Raw genomic sequence first — 17,699 nt, 5'->3', positions numbered from 1 at the left:
TTGCCATGCTAGACTGTGTGTTACATTGTGTAGGACTGCGGTGTCTGTAAAGTAGCTTAGCACTAACTTGCAACTTGACAGAGTCAACAAAACCACCTGAGTATATGACATTGTCACCATCAAGAATTGCAAAACAGATTAGATGCAGGACAACAGTCTGAGAAAAGGTTACTGAATTCTCTATATAAACATGTTCAGAGATAGAATGAATGCAAGGTCAACCTCCCACGTTGCATTCACATGCCTGTCATTTAACTCAAAAAAGACTCAGGGAGGGCGAACGTGGATTTGCTTTCTAGGTCATATCCTCATTCTTCCTCCTCATGCATCTCTGATTTGTTGTGTCTAATAAGAGACTGAGCAGCACTGAACAGAATTTGTTTTCTGGAACTTTAGTTTAAACACATTAGGAAATCATATAAATTTTACTACAAGCCCAGGTTCAAAGAGAAATCATAAGAAAGATAAACTTCTTCCTTTCCATTTGCTTTCCCTAGAATTTTTTCTAAAACCCTGAAAATGGCATTTTTTTTTTGTTTCATTGGAACCTATTTTATTTATATACTTTTGTGTCAAATATATGACCAAAAGCTATTGTGAATTCTACTTGCATTTGCCACCAGAACAAACTATTGTAATTTGTAGCAAAAATGCAGAGTAGATTAACCTCCCTAAACCTCTTCCATTTCATGTTACATCATGAAGACTGTTTTTGTTTCATTTTTAATTGTGCTTGGCTCAAAAGTGGAAATTTGCTAAGATGACCTTAATTTTTAAAACAATTTTCTCTGAGGGTTCATATACCACAAAGGAACATGGATCCTGCTGAATCAATGTATAACCCATCACATTAAAAAGGTGCCAATAAAAGAATTTCTACAAATATTCTCAGCAGGGGTAAATTTTAAAACCATTGTCAGTGAGGGAATATCATCTCCCTTTTCTAGGAATAGAGCCGCCTGCCTCTGCAACCCAAACCCTCAATTCATTCTCAAAGCTTTCTAAATGCTCCATTAAAGACACATTTTATTCAGGTTTTCCAGTGGTTACATGTTCACCAATAATAATAATTTCCAGGTTTTGGTGATGTATTGTGTTCTCAAGAAATCATGTTAACCATTTTAGAGATGTGAATATTATAATAACATTATGAAATACATATTACAACTTTATTGTGATTATTATTTTATTAATGATGTTTAGTATTGATCCAAGGAAATGCAGTTAATGAAAAAGATCTAGGAAAAATCTTATCACGACTCAATGTGGCTTCACTAAGGACATTAGGAAAATGCTACCTTGAATGTTTATTAAAAAAATTTATAAGGATTTAGACAATACTGTAATCCCAGCACTTTGGGAGGCTGAGGTGGGCGGATCACCAGGTCAGGAGATCAAGACCATCCTGGCTAACATGGTGAAACCCCGTCTCTGAAAAAAAAAAAAAAAAAAAAAGAATTTAGACAATAATAGTCTAATAGTATTATCATTTATATAATAATAGTCTAGTATGGTATGTAGACCAAATTTTCCTAACTTTATTTTTTTTTTAACATAAGGAATAGTATAATCTAATGACAGCATCCAAGATTTTAGGGACATACCCTGCTCTACCACTTAATAGCTGTACCAATTTTGAAAAAATTACTAAACAATTATGAGCCTGTTTTCCCATTTGCAAACGGGTTTAATAATATCCATCCCAATATTTTAACTAAATTTTTTTTGAATAAAATACATATATGAATAGCACACATATGTACATAAGTTAAATGATTTTCTGAAACTGAGTACACTCATGTAATGAGCATATATACCAAACATTATTACATTACCAAAATCAGAAGTCTCCATAATCCTCCCTCCAGTCATTACCCACCAAAGATAACCACTATCTTTACTTCTAACAGTTCGTTTTGCCTATTTTGATTTTTATTTATTGGACTTATAGAACATGCAGTCTTTTATATATGGCACTTTTAACCCACCATTTGTATTTGTGTGATCCAGCCATATGGTTAGCTATGATATAGTTTGCATGTTCTCCTTGTTGTATAGCACTTTATCCTGTGTGTATGCTATATTTACCCATTCCTCTGTTGATAGGTATTTGGGTAGCTTCCAGTTTGAGACTATGAAAGATACTGCCACGATGAACATTCTACTACATGAGTTTTGGTGACTGTATATACACATTTATGTTGGGTTTTTATGGTCTGGTTTAACAGATAACACTGCCACTTTTTTTTAATTTTAAAAATTTGCTAATACACAAGATAAAATTTACCATGTATACCATTTTTAATTCACAATTCATAAATATTAAAGATACTCATAATGTGAACCCATCACAACCATTCCTTTTCCTCATTTCATTCATCTTGTAAAACTGAAACTCTATGCCCATTAAACAGTACCTCCCCATTCCCCATCTCCCTCAAGCCCCTGGCAGCCACCAGTTTTTTATTTGTCTCTATGATTTTGACTATTGTATATACCTTGTTATGGCTTAAATGTATGAGTCTCTATAAATTTCATATGTTGAAAATTAATACCAAGTATAATAGTTTTATGAGTTGGGGCTTTTTGGACAGTAATTAAGTCATGAGTACTCCTCTCTCATGAATGGGATTAATTCTCTTATATAAAAAGTTGAAGGGAGCGTTCTCATCTTTTTTCCTTCTTTTAGCAGGCACTGAATCTCCTGGCTCCTTTACCTTAGACTTCCCAGCTTCCAGAACTGTGAAAAATAACTTTACGTTATTTGTAATTTACCCAGTCTGTGGTATTTGTTATAGCATTAAAAATAGCCTAAGACATACCTCATATAAGACAACATAACAGAGTAAAAAAGAAACCCACAGAATTGGAGAAAATATTTGCAAATCATGTTTGATAAGGTTAATATCCAGAATATAGAGAAATCTCTAAAACTCAACAACCAAAATCTGATTTTAAAATGGGCAAAAGACATGAATTGATATTTTCCAAAATAAGATATATAATAGCTAAGTACCTGAAGAGAAGATGCTTATCATTAGGGGAATGCAAATCAAAACTATGATAAGATACCACTTCACACCCATTAAACAAGCAACAAACACCACAAAAACAAAAAGCGACAATAGAAAACACATAAAATCGCAAGTGTTAGCCAGGATGTGGGGAAATTGGAATCCATGCGCACTCTAAAGTGGTACAGCTGCTGTGCAAAATATTCTAAAAATAGAATTTACAAATGATCCAAATATTCTGCATGCAGAGTCTCAGAAAGATATTCATACACCAATGTTTATAGCAGCATTATTCACAGTAGCTAAAATGTGAAAGCAACCCAAGTGTCCACTGACAGATGAATGGATAGACAAAATGTGGTGTATCATACAATGGAATATTATCCAGCCTTCATAGAAAAGGAATTCTGACCTATGCTACAACAGCATGAACTTTAAGAACATTATGCTAAGTTAAATAAGCCAGTTATGAAAAGACAAGCACAGTCTGAACCCAAATTGTTTTTATATGCATTAAATTAAACAATATATACAAGACTAGCACAGTGTATGGTAACTTATCAATAAGTGGCATAATAATTAGATGTATATAAAAGTATTTCTTTCTAACATTGAAGGTGAATTGGAAGAACTTAACGGCAAGTGAGTTTTTCTTAGATATTGATCAAACCAGGAACATCAAGAGATTAGAATAAGGCAGTAAGAAACCAAAGTACAAACAAGCAAATGCCATAAAGGAAAAACAAAACAGAAAAACAACTAGGAATAATTGTTTCTTTACTCCTAACATTTATGAAACCAAACACATGGTTTTCCACTAGCAATTCTCTAATTTTCTACGGACACTGAATGTCCTACAATTTTTTTCAATTTTCACACTACTTTATCTCTTAGATGCCCTGTGCCAGGAATCAGGCATAAAGACCAAATACATTTGTCTTATTATAAGACAAAAAGACAGGCCAAGTATTGGCAAATTTAGGAGGCAGTGGCCATCTAGGACACTTAGATAAAACCTATGTTTCTGAAACTCTACCAAAGGTAGGAATATTACTGAAATTTTAAGGGACAAAACGTATCTTTTCCTAACCCGTACCAAAGTTCATGGCTGGGACTCCTATAATAAAAGACAGATTAACAAGAGAAAAACATACCAATTTATTTAATACATACGTTTTACTGACACATGAGCCTTCATAAATAAAGAACCAAAGAAAAAGAGAAGTCTGTTTACTTGTATGGATAGTCCTGCAGAAATATTACTGGAAGACAAAAGAGGATTTAATGGTAACAAACTGGGGTAAACTTAGACAGTCCTGTTTTTTTCAGATTCATCTTAGCATCTCTGTATCTTAGAAAATAAAGATGTTCATTTCCTCCATATAGGAATATATGGTATAGAAGGGCTACTTACCATATAGGAATATAGGTGCAGGAGGGCTACTTCTGAAATGAGTCCCATGACCTGTTTCAGAGAAAGGTCAGAAAACTCTTTTATAGCCTGCTTCAGGGGAGAAGGGAGGGTAAAGGTCAGAGAGATCTTGCTCTTGCTGTTTCTTCAGATGCCAAGGTGACATATTTTGGGGTGGCATGTCCTGAATCTTATGAGAAGAACGTTCTTTTTTTTTTTTGGAGACAGAATCTCACTCTGTTGCCCAGGCTGGAGTGTAGTGGTACAATCTTGGCTCTCTGTAACCTCTGCCTCCTGGGTTCAATCAATTTTCCTTCTTCAGCCTCCTGAGTATCTGGGACTACAGGGATGTGCCACCACACCCAGCTAATTTGTTTTTTTTTTTTTTGTATGTTTAGTAGAGAGAGGGTGTATTAGTCTGTTTCCATGCTGCTGATGAAGACATACCCAATACTGAGAAGAAAAAGAGGTTTATTCAACTTACAGTTCTACTTGGCTGGAGAGGCCTCACAATCATGGCAGAAGGCAAGAATGAGCAAGTCATATCTTACGTGGATGGTGGCAGGCAAAGACAGAGAGCTTGTGCAGACAAACTGCAATTTTTAAAGCCATCAGATCTCCTGAGACTTAGCGACTATCATGAGAATGCATGGGAAAGACCCACCCACATGATTCAATTACTTCCCACCGGGTTCCTCCCACGACACATGAGAATTGTGAGAGTTACAATTCAAGATGAGATTTGGGTAGCCAAACCGTACCATAGGGTTTCACTGTGTTGGCCAGGCTGGTCCCAAACTCCTGACCTCAAGTGATCTGCCTGCCTTAGTCTCCCAAAGTGCTGGGATTATAGGCATAAACCACTGTGCCTGGCCAGAAGCACCTTCTTTACGTCAAGTTCTTTCCTTTGTCAACATTCTCTTGGATTTGCTCTAAAAATTTGTTCAGCAGAAATCTGTTGGTTGACTTATATAAACTAAGCATAATGATAAATGGTACTGAAGGTTTTCAACCTGAAAATGTCAGAAATAATCCCTGGAAGTATTTTAATCTTTGAAAATTAGAACCTAAAGTGGTCATCGAGATTTCTAGCCCATCATTTCTTAACTGTTTTAGGTTGGATTTCCACTGAAGCAGACCCTGAGACAAAAAAGTCAAAACTAAGTAGTTTGGGAAGAGGAACACATGGCAGCAGAGTAATGGAGAAGTAAGACAAGAAATGGAAGGCAGCCAGTTAAGGATGATGGAGGTTAATCATCCTGTAGAAACTTTTGGATGACATTGTAAGACTTCTCTCAAATATTGACTGAAGGCTTATTTCAGGAGTTTTAATTCTATGACATTTCTGTCCTGCAACATAAGCAAGAAAAGTGTGTCTTGGCAGAAAGCCTGTAGCAAAGAAATGCAGGAGTGAGATGTTGGCCTGACTTGCGTTGAAATACTAGGGTTGGAAGCTATGTAGAGACCACCAATATTGCTTGCAAAAGTATATTATATTAATGTTAGTTTATAAAAAGTATTTATGGTCAAAAATCTTGGGAATAAAAAGCCAGGTTGCACTCCAGGACTTTTCTTACTTTATCATTGTTAAATGTGTAGCTTCAGGGTAGGAACATACAGTGATGTAGTGAAGTTGGCTCTTACCACTCGGTAAATGTTAACTGTTAAATATTTAGAAATTTTGTGAATCAGTTGTTAAGTTGATGGTAGCTTGAAACCGAACATTGTGGTAATATTTACATCACAGAATTTAGCATACGTTACAGATTAGCCTTCACTATTGCCAGAACTTGTTTATTAGTGCATCACCAACATTGTGCACATTTTTCTAAACTGTACTCACCATCAACCCTTAAATTACTAGAGCATTGTATATGATCAGTGCTTTATGTGGAATTCACTAATAAAATCCAATTGCTTATTTTTATAAGTGAGGAACATTAAGTTCATATTGGTAGTAATTTATTTATAAAAATAAAACTCTTACTGTGAAGGAAAAGGAGATTGGGAAGGTAAACTTGGACTTACATGTAAAGAAAGGCAACGTGGACTCGAATAGGTAGTTCCCAATTATTTAGAATCCTGTTGATAAAGCAGGTTTTATTCTGTTTCCTGAAACAAAATTTTGGAATACAGAAGAATTTACCTCAGACAATCTTTAACTATTGAAAGTCTTAGTTCTCTCCTCAGAAGGATAACTTTGATAAAAATAATCTCCTTTTATAGTCTTCTAAAAAATCACATATAAGTTGGTTGAAGGATAGGGGTTGACAACAAATACAACATCAAAAAATTAGAAAATAAAATAGACTTCATTAACATTTTCATTAATCACATCAGAGAGGGCAAAGCAATTTATTTACTATCCCTCAAAGAATATGCACAAAAAAATATAAAAGGAGAGATATGGTCTAGATACTTCAGATCATGGCACCCTCTGATTATAGCCCATTACAATGGGGGCGGGGAAAGTAATACCTTTTCCTCACCTATTGCAAGGATCATAGCTCATTTTAAAAAGACATGTTAACAATAGAAAAGCATACAAAAATTTTGACAAAGTTATACATAGCACAGGAGGCTACAGAAATGAAGACCCAAAGACCCAGGGAAAACTGTAATTTTGTGCTCAGGTTCCACAAACAATGAATAGTTGTGCAGAAATGTGATTGGACAAAAAAAGAGAGTGTAACTTATGGTAATCAATTGGGGGTGTGGAGAGATTCAGCAAGTCTTGCTCATTCAGATTCATGTTGGCCTTTCTGTGTAGCATTCATTCTTCCCAAGTAAGGGAAAGGACCCCTCTAGAATGAGGGGTCCTTACTTTCAGGTAAGCTATATCAGAGAATTTTTTTATGACCACGCTTCCCATAAAAATGTGGAGGAAGGTCGTGGTGACCATCTTGTTCTTTGGCTTTCTCAGTTGCCATAGTACCATATTTTGGGGGTATTGTGCTCTGAGCTGTGATAGAACTGAGATCAGAAGAGAAATAAAACAATCACAATCAAATAGAATTGAAGTCATTTCTTAATTATTTTGGGGTATGATTCTGTAGGAGACCTACATTCTGCATTGTCAAATTGCCAGGAATTATGAAAGAGGAATCACAATGAAAATAAAATATAAATAAGAGTAACAGAAATAAAAACAGTAGTCGATATTTTAGAGTTAAATAGCAATTTCACTTATAAGATCACTTCCAATTTTAAATTGACAAGTTGGTTGTTAATTTAAAAAATCAATTTAAGCAGATGATAACAATATAGGTGCTAGCATCATGTCCTTAAGCCCAACAACTTCAAATAATATTTTGGGTTTTAGACAGTGTAAATTCTAATAAAGTTTAGCTCATACTTCTGTGAAGGTCACTAACATGTTTTTTTTCATTTATTTAAGCTTCTGACTGGATTTGCAGTGAACTTGATTCTGAAGGTCGGCAAATTCCAATACTTACACAACCTTTCCTGTAGATGTTATCTGATAAAATGAGGCTGAGAAATTTTAATCCTTTCTCTGCCAGTCTGTAGAATGGAAGAAACAGTTTTTGAATCCAGCTTCATACTCCAAAGCCCAATGTTATAAACTATAATAAAGTTAAAATTTTAATACTTTGATTTATTTAAAGTTCTTATGTAGTATTACTTTACAGGGCACATTGCAGGAATAAACCTATTTGGCCCATGCACTAATTGTAAAATTTAATTGTGTTTACTATACAGGTTAGTCCTCCACCTTTTGTACTATTCAACATGTAGTTAAATATCTATATCCCGTAACCCCTGGTGTACTGGAGTCACATGTAACAAATCCCAGCTGTCAACTCTAAAATTAAGAAAAATATTTTTAGTTTAAATTCTATGTGTGTGTTTCAAGATTAGGTAATTCATTATATAAAATGGCAATAGCTATAATATAAACAATTCTTCAAATACAATTAAAATATAAAAACAAATAGTTTATATCAATTTAGAATTACTGTGGCTTAAATTAGAGTTAAACATTTAAATAATTTATAGTTATGTTTCTTTTGGAAGATAGATGAAGTCAGTTCATTTGGAAAACACAAATTGTTAATATGCTATTACTATCTGGTCATTGTCATGTTTTCATATTGAGAACGTATGACATGGCTTACCTGCCAATGTGGAAATGTTTGATATATAATAAAAGAAATCTGTATCTCAATGTGAGCTCTATAATTGATTAAATGTATGATTTTAAAACTGTTTCATATCACTTTGCCAAAACAAAAACTATAAATTAACAAGTAAATAATAAAATGTATATTAGCTTGGGTAATTTTATTAATCTCAAGTTATTCAAATGTGGAGTGGGCAGAGATAACCCTATCTTGCAAAATTCCCGAGGAAACAAACTTGTTGAAGTGTCACAAGTGATCATTGAGTTAGTTTCCTTTTTACTGCACACTCTTTCAGCATCCCATTCTATTCCAACTTCAGCATCTCGCCTAAATCTGCCACCCCAGATTCCAAGGACATGTTTCCTCCTTCATCATACCTCCTATAAGTGCAAGTCTCACTTTGCCTTAGTGTAAACATACTTTATGGAGAAATGGGCTTCATAAGAATGGCATAGCCAAATCTTAAGGTACGTAGGGAAGGAGTGAATAATGGAAGAGAAGTGTGTGAGATTTCGCTTTCTGAAAATGAGGGAGTTTTTAAACCATAATTTAAAAAATGTTTTTAAATAACATTTTCCCCTATTTTCATCTGTAAAAAGGGATAAAATACATTTTTTTCTTTATGCATGTGTGTGTTTGTATGTGTGTGTGCTCCATTATGAAGTGGTTGGATTTGCTTAGGAGATCACTGTACAAATGAATTATGATGATGCAAAAGTATAAATGAAAACCTTACTCACTGCTGAAAAATACTTGGCACATTACCCAGAATTTTCTTTTTATAGTTTTGTAATAGAGAAAGATAGCTATTAAATAATCATCTTCTTGTAATACTGCAAAAGCACAATGAAGTCCAGAGATGTGTTTTTCCCCACTAAAAGACTGAGTAGCTGAGTAGCAGCATTCAATCTGCATATAACTGCAGAGGACCAGTTAGGTTTACAAGTAGTTGTGTTCTAGGTAATTAACAGCCTTCTTTTTGTTTGTTTGTTTTACTGAAGTTACTGATATCCATTTAGTTTGTAGATTTCAGAATTGGGAACTATAGTTGTAAATCTGAGGAAGTTAAAGAAATCAGTACATACATACATACATACATACACGTACAGGTCAATTTTATGCATGTATTTACCCAGATTACTGTGCATTTTTCCTGTCACAATTAGCATATAGATTGAGCCATAGAATACTGCCATTTTTGTAGGTTAGAAAGAATAAAATATAAGTAATTACATATGGCTCAACCTAATTGAAGAAATAAACACAACTGTTGTCAAGGATCTATACAAAGGTAATAGCCACTCTTTCTGGAGGGTATTCCACATAACATGATTAATATATTAGGCCATTTTATTTAATTGCAAAGCTGGTATTTTTTCATTCAGTCTGACAAATATTGTCTATCATGTGAAACAATATTTAACAGCACAGGGAATGTACCTGCTCTCATAAAGCTTATTTTCTTGTGGGTGGGATAAAAGTTAAGATACACAAGTAAGACAGGTGTATAGTGTGTTATAAGATAAATGGTGGTATGGACAAAAATAAAGCAGAAAACAAGGATTTAATGTCAAGAACAGAGTTACAATTTAAAAAGATAATCTAGGAAGTCCTCAGAGGAATAAATAAGGTCACAAGGAATGAAGGGTAAGCCATGAGACTGTCTGGAGAAAACCAGCAGTCATTATGCTCTGAAGACGTTCCAAGTGTTCCTGTTACAGTGTATGCTCAGTGTCACTGATTTGCCCTCAAACTGTTGAGATGGGTCACTAGCAAGGTCATAGCTCCTGTAACTCCCATCAGGTCTTCTCTTTAACTTCTGTGAGTCCTGAATTGGGAGTTCAGGACAAACAGTATCAGTTTCTGCTGCAGGTCACACTCACCGTTGAGGTTACAGAAAATAAGAAATAAACATGGGCCTCAGTTTGTTCACGTATTCCAGTTTGTTTTCATAGCCTTCAGGTTGGTATTGAAGGTTCTATTTTATCTTTGCTTCACTCTGTTTCACTTCCAGTTTTTCTTACTGACTGCTAGCCCTGCTACCCTACTGTGATTTGAGGTGAACCACCAGATTCAGAAGTGATAGACTTCCATAGATTTCTCTGCTACCCCTCAGAATGCTGAAAGGTACATTACATTCCATATTCCATATCACTTGTACTGGTTTTGCTTTTTAAATTTAACACTAATACACTGAGCCACCCTTAATGGCCTCTGAATGTAAAATATCCAAACTGAGTTTCGGATATTGCTTCTAGCACAGATTTGCCAATCACTGCCTTATCTGACATAGTTAATGTCAACTTTATCCTCTTTCTTGTTCAGCCCAAAATCATGAAGTAATCCTTTTTTTTTAACTTTTATTTTAGTTTCAGGAGTGCAGAAACGTGCAGGTTTGTTATATAGGTAAATTGTGTGTTGCAGAGGTTTGATGTATAGATTATTTTATCACCCATGTAATAAACATAGTATCCAATGGGTAGTTTTTCAATCTTGATGGTTCTCTGAGGCATATCCCATATTCTATCTTTCTGGAAATTCTGCTGCTCTACCTTTAAAATATATTCAGTATGCAACATTTTTTTCTTCCCATCTAAGGCATTTTACTCTAGCTCAAAGGACTACCGTGTCCTACCTAGATTAGATAAGACTATCTGTAGAAAGTAAGTACAGATAAAACACAGAAGAAATCCAAGGGCTACCCTGGTCTTCAAAGGTCAGGCAATGGAGCCAAGGAAACTAAGAAGGAACAGCCAGAGGGTGGAAAAAATTCAATTGAATATGTGAGCCTGAGAAACTATGTAAAACAAATGAAAAAGGTGGTTGAAGGAAGATAAAGTGATCATTTGCCATCTCACCCTATGATTGAAGAATTATTTCATAGACAATATGGGCTGTTGGGTTTCATCAGTCTCTCTCCTGGGCATAAAAAATAATGCATATTAGACCCTGTTCTTATGGCATTCGATGGTAGAAATATATAAAATATGTTTTTTTAATGTTATGGTATGACGATGCATTGAAGAATGATATTTGATGGAAACATAAAATTGTACACAACAAACATTTTTGTCTATATTTTTATGAATACCTCAATGATGTTCAGCATCACCTTGAGATCCTTATTTATTGAAAAGACAGATCAGTCTAAAAGCTTGCAGTGAATTAAGAAATGCATGGGTCTGTCTTGTAAAAAAAAAGCTTAATTGGCAGTGGCCAGGCACCCGGTTTCGCGCAGGCTTTCAGCGGGCTGCAGCCCACAGGCACGCGACATGAGCCCTCCCCGCAGCCAGGATGCCCAAGAGGAAGGTCATTTCCTCCAAATGGGCCGCCAAGGAAGAGCCCAAGAGGAGATCGGCGTGGTTGTCAGCGAAACCTCCTGCAAAAGTGGAAGCAAAGCCGAAAAAGGCAGCAGCAAAGGCTAAATCTTCAGACGAAAAGTGCAAGCAAAAGGGAAAAGAGGAGCAAAGGGAAAACAGGCTGAAGTGGCTAACCAAGAAACTAAAGATTTACCTGCAGAAAACGGGGAAATGAAAACTGAGGAGAGTCCAGCCTCTGATGAAGCAGGAGAGAAAGAAGCCAAGTCTGGTTAATACCATATACCATGTCTTATCAGTGGTCCCTGTCTCCCTTCTTGTACAGTCCAGAGGAATATTTTTATCAACTGTTTTTGTAAATGCAAGTTTTTACTAGCTCTAGAAACATGTTTAAGAAGGAGGGAATCCCACTTTGGAAACATTTTTAAGAAGGAGGGAATACCACTTCATTCCATTTTTTAAGTAAAAATGCTTTTTTTAAGAGGTGAAATCATTTTTTTCTTTTTTTTTATACTTTAAGTTCTGGGGTACATGTGCAGATCGTACAAGATTGTTACATAGGTATACACATGCCATGGTGGTTTACTGCCTCCATCCCCCCCTGCCCCATCACCTACATCAGCCATTTCTCCTAATGTTATCCCTCCCTAATCCCCACAACCACTGCTATCCCTCTTCTAGGCCCTCAGCACCTGCAACAGGCCCAAGTGTGTGATGCTCCCCTCCCTGTGTCCATGTGTTCTCATTGTTCAACACCCACCTATGAGTGAGAACATGCAGTGTTTGATTTTCTGTTCTTGTGTCAGTTTGCTGAGAATGATGGTTTCCAGTTACATCCATGTCCCTACAAAGGACATGAACTCATCTTTTTTTATGGCTGCATAGTATTCCATGGTGTATATGTGCCACATTTTCTTTATCTAGTCTATCACTAATGGGCATATGGGTTGGTTCCGAGTCTTTGCTATTGTAAACAGTGCCACGGTGAACATACGTGTGTGTGTGTCTTTATAATAGAACAATTTATAATCCTTTGGGTATATACCCAGTAATGGGATTGCTGGGTCAAATGGTATTTCCATTTCTAGATCCTTGAGGAATTGCCACACTGTCTTCCACAATGGTTGAACTAATTTACACTCCCACCAACAATGTGAAAGTATTCTTATTTCTCCACATCCTCTCCAGCATCTGTTGTCTCCAGATTTTTTAATGATCGCCATTCTAACTGGCATGGAGATGATATCTCAATGTGGTTTTGATTTGCATTTCTCTAATGACCGGTGATGATGAGCATTTTTTCATGTTTGTTGGCTGCATAAATGTCTTCTTTTGAGAAATGTCTGTTCATATCCTTTGCCCACTTTTTGATGGAGTTGGTTTTTTTCTTGTAAATTTGTTTATGTTATTTGTAGATTCAGGATATTAGCCCTTTATGAGATGGGTAGATTGCAAAAAATTTTTTCCCATTCTGTTGGTTGCTGGTTCACTGTAATGATAGTTTCTTTTGCTGTGCAGAAGCTCTTAAGTTTAATTAGATCCCATTTGTCTATTATGGCTTTTGTTGTCATTGCTTTTGGTGTTTTAGTCATGAAGTTCTTGCCTATGCCTATGTCCTGAATGGAAACAGATGGAAATCATTTGCTGGTTGTTTATTTTTTGGTACAACCAAAAATAGTGTGGGATATTAAATTATGGGAGGCTTTGACTGTCTCAATTGTCAGCTTAACCTTCCATAGATGGGGTTTAGTTTTTATATCCTATAATACAAAGCATATTAAATGGCAATATGGAGTCAGTCCTATATTTAATGTCTTGAACATTTTAAATTAATTCTATTCCCATGTTGTTTTTTAGTAGAATTGTTTTTGAAGGTAAACCACTCCTTGAATGTGTCTCTGCCTGTCAGAATTGTGTGCATTCTGTACCATCTTTGGTTGTGGAAGCCCTATTTTCCTAATAACTTTGTTACTGTGCTGTGAAAGATTAAAATTTGAATATGTAGTGTACAGGCTATTCAGTTGTGAATTGAAGGGAGGTATGTAACAGCTTATCAATATGTGAGGATACAGGTACTTAATAGCCTCTTAAGGAAAATTTGTTTCCAAATTTTAATCTGGAAAGTCACTGGAATAACTTTTAAAAAGAAATACATTGCTTTTTAGATTTTTGTTGCGTATGTTGAGAATTATGTACAAATCGAAATGTCTATACTTATCCTCAACAAATAAAATCTCTATTATGAAAGAAATAAAAAGCTTCTTCAATTCCCCTTCTGCTTCTCTGCTCATTGTTTACTAGTAAATACATATTTTAACAACTCAAATCCCTTGAAATATCAATAACAACTTGTCAGTTGCTGTACACATAAAGAACTGATTCTTGATTGAACTTTTATCTCCAGATTCCCCAGAAAAGCCACTTAACCTCTCTTTGCTCTTTAAAAATAGGACTAAATTATTCCTTAGCACATGCTATAATGTAAATGTTGGTAAGATAATATAAATAAAGCTATTTAAATGTTTTTAAAAAAATGAAAATAGATTCTTCCTGTGAGTTTGCAAGAATTAAGTATGAAGGGAGATATTGTGTGTGTTTTGCTAAATGTTTTTTTTTTTTGTTTTATGTTTTGGACTGCAAAAAGAACCAAATGATATATTGTTGCCTAACCAAGGAATTCAGGAAAATGGCATCCACTGTCACAGAAATCTCTAGTAAACAGATGATGGTTTCATACAGCTCACTAGGCATATTCACATCTTAAAGACGCACATGGAATTCTTAAGTCCAAGAAATCTGATGATCTGGCTCCTTGGAAAGCAACTTTCATCTTTTGTCCTGGTTTTTGGTTCACTTAATACCATGCCACTCATGCTGTATGCTTGGGGGTCACTCTAGTCTTTTCCTTTTTTACTCACCACATTTAGTCTTTCTCTAAATTTTATCCGCTCTTCCTCTTAAGAATCTTGGTAATCACTTTTGTCCACATTGATGTTGTTTTATTTCAGACTGACGCCATTCTCTCATGTAAAATTAGGTGATCATCTCCCATCTTATCTTCTGAACAGGAGTCTTATAATTCTCTATTCTTTCCTCAATATGCACAGAATACAAATTCTTTCTTGTCTGGTACTTCTTGCTTCTCTCCAACTATATTCCTGCCACTTCCTAAATAGAGCCTGTATTAGGCTGTTGTTGCATTGCTGTAAATAAATACCTGAGACAAGGTAATGTATAAAGAAAACAGGTTTAATTGGCTCATGGTTCTGCAGCCTGTTCAGAAAACATAGTGGCACCTGCTTCTGGGGAGGCCTCAGGAAGTTTCCAGTCATGGCAGAAGGCAAAGGGGGAGCAGGTACATCACATGGCAAGAATGGAGCGAGAGAGAGCGGGGCATGGGGTGGGAAAGTTGTACTACACACTTTGAAGCAAACAGATCTTGTGTGAACTCAGAGCAAGAGCTCACTTATCAACAAGGGGATGGCCCAAACCATTCATGATGGATCCACCCCCATGATCCAAACACCTCCCACCAGGTCCTACCTCCAGGATTGGAGATTACATTTCAACAGGGGATTTGGGTAAGGACAAATATCCAAACTATATCAGAGCCTTTGCTCCAGACATGCTAAATTACTCAATGCTGTGATGCACCTCTAACTTAAATGTTTATTCTATGAGCTGCCCCTCCATTCTCTACCTGGGAGGCAGGCTAGAATAGTGGTCAATGATCACACAAGCTTATGTTCAAATCCTAACCTTTCAGTACATGATGATGAGCAAAGTTCAGAACTTCCCTGCACCTCAGTTTGTCATGTACAAACTGGAAATAATAACAACACCTGCTTCAGTGGCTATCTTGAGAATTAAATGAGATTATTAATATTCATAAGACGCTTAACACAGTGCCTTGTACACAGTGAGCAACTGGTAGTGTTAGCTATTATTATATTTGCCCAATTCCAATTTATACTTTGTATAAGTTAAAACTTGCTTATTTATTCTCTGTAGAAACTTTTCTGCCATCTTTCTCTTTTTATCTTAGAAGAATTAATAACTTTCTCTTTTGCCCTATCTTTTCCTTATCTATTATTGTAGAGAATAATTCTGACACATAATAAAAATTATTTGTTTATATATGTTCCTTGTTCACTGGACTGTGAAAAATTATTTCTTCATCCTTGTTCCTTGTTTTTCCTGTATAGGTCCTAGAACATAACAGGTACTTCATGAATATGTATTGAAGGGATGAATGACAAGTGAGATCAAGTGGTTTCTGCTATTAAAAAAAAAAAGAAAGATAAAAGAGAAGCCTACATCTTTATTCCTAGAGAGTATGGATATGGTCCTTGAGGGCTTTATGAAAGAGTCTTCCTTCTGATATATGTAAATGCTTTCTTTCCTTGTGCTCTGAAATGAATTTTCTATGGAGAACAGCTCTTTTCCTTTAAGTTTTACTCCTAGAGAATGTCCTCCCCCTATTGCAAATGGTTTCTTTATTGACCCACAAAGCTAACATCCCAGATGGCTTAATGTAGGTATAGCTTCATATACTCACAAGAAGAGATTTAAATCCTAGTGTGTTAGGAGTTTCTCAATGTTATTAAAGAATCAATATGAAAGAAAAATTGATTATTATTATATTATTATTAAGTGGAATGTCATATACTATATTGATTCACTAGGTTGAGAATGGGAAACTGAATCTTTGTTGCTAAAATGTAGGTTTTAATTTAAAGTAAAATGGTGTTCAATTCTTCATAATTAAACCCCCATATACAAATTTTCCTGTAAATGAATCTATATCATTTTTTATAATGTAATTGCAAAATGCAAATTTATGACAAATTTAAATAATAGTACTGTGAATGAATCATCTATTTTAATTCTTATACACAATACTGTTCTCACTCTTTCTACAATTATTTTTATATTGGCCTTGATGTATAATGAAAGATATTACAAATTATATCTCAGATGATAATTGAAAGTTTAAATAAGGAGTTTAGCTTTAGACGTTTTGAGGAGTGGGCATGAAATTGGATGTTTTAATAACTTCATACTTGTCTTTAGTGAGGAATTTTAAGAAGTTACCAATAAAAACCATTTACCTTAATAATATAACTCTCCAAGCCACTGGGGACATATAAATAAGAGTCAAAAGTAGACTGATTCCAGAAGATTCTTGCTTTTTCCTGACCAGCCTTTAGCGTGTAAAGCAGTAGTATATCTCTTGAAGTAAGAACAGATGGGTTTGTTTTCGGCCTCCAGCCCTCTCAGCCTCCACTTTGCTCAGGGAACCAACTTCCTTGGAAAGCTGACATATTTCTTCATTTTGGGTTTTCAAGTGTAAAATACTCTGAGTGTCATTAAAGTAGCTTGTCAAAATGCCCCTTATAAAAGAGAGTAGTGACCTCAGTCTCCATCCCAGAATGAGCAAGAATCAGAGCCATAGGGTGAAATCCAGATGTACTTAAACCATTTGATCACCAAATGAAGTACAATGGAGCATGTGCCAGGTGGGAATGCCAAAGTCTCTATTCAGAAGTGGGGTTGGTTTGTATCAGTGCATCTCTTTCATCTCTCCTTTTCTTTATATATATAAAAAAAATGACTTTTATGAGCCTGCCATTTTTGTATGATTGGTGACTTATGTAAACTTTATAGGCCGGGCGCGGTGGCTCACGCCTGTAATCCCAGCACTTTGGGAGGCCGAGGCGGGTGGATCATGAGGTCAAGAGATCGAGACCATCCTAGTCAACATGGTGAAACCCCGTCTCTACTAAAAATACAAAAAATTAGCTGGGCACAGTGG

The 17,699-nt window shown here is 35.5% G+C and overlaps 1 protein-coding gene and 1 pseudogene across 3 annotated transcripts in view; both read left to right on the top strand.

The window, feature by feature from the left end:
• The window catches only part of LUZP2 (leucine zipper protein 2), a 548,899-nt gene that overhangs the window by 305,196 nt on the left and 226,004 nt on the right, over nt 1-17,699 (top strand). The gene's annotated exons all lie outside the window — the stretch shown is intronic.
• LOC105717206 (non-histone chromosomal protein HMG-14-like) lies at nt 11,862-12,200 on the top strand (annotated as a pseudogene).

Source organism: Aotus nancymaae, unplaced genomic scaffold, assembly GCF_030222135.1.
Source record: "Aotus nancymaae isolate 86718 unplaced genomic scaffold, 86718_ANA_hifiasm-v0.15.2.pri h1tg000059l, whole genome shotgun sequence".
Taxonomy (NCBI): domain Eukaryota; kingdom Metazoa; phylum Chordata; class Mammalia; order Primates; family Aotidae; genus Aotus; species Aotus nancymaae.
Note: the sequence above shows the minus strand (reverse complement) of the source record. Positions and strands in the feature narration are given on the sequence as shown.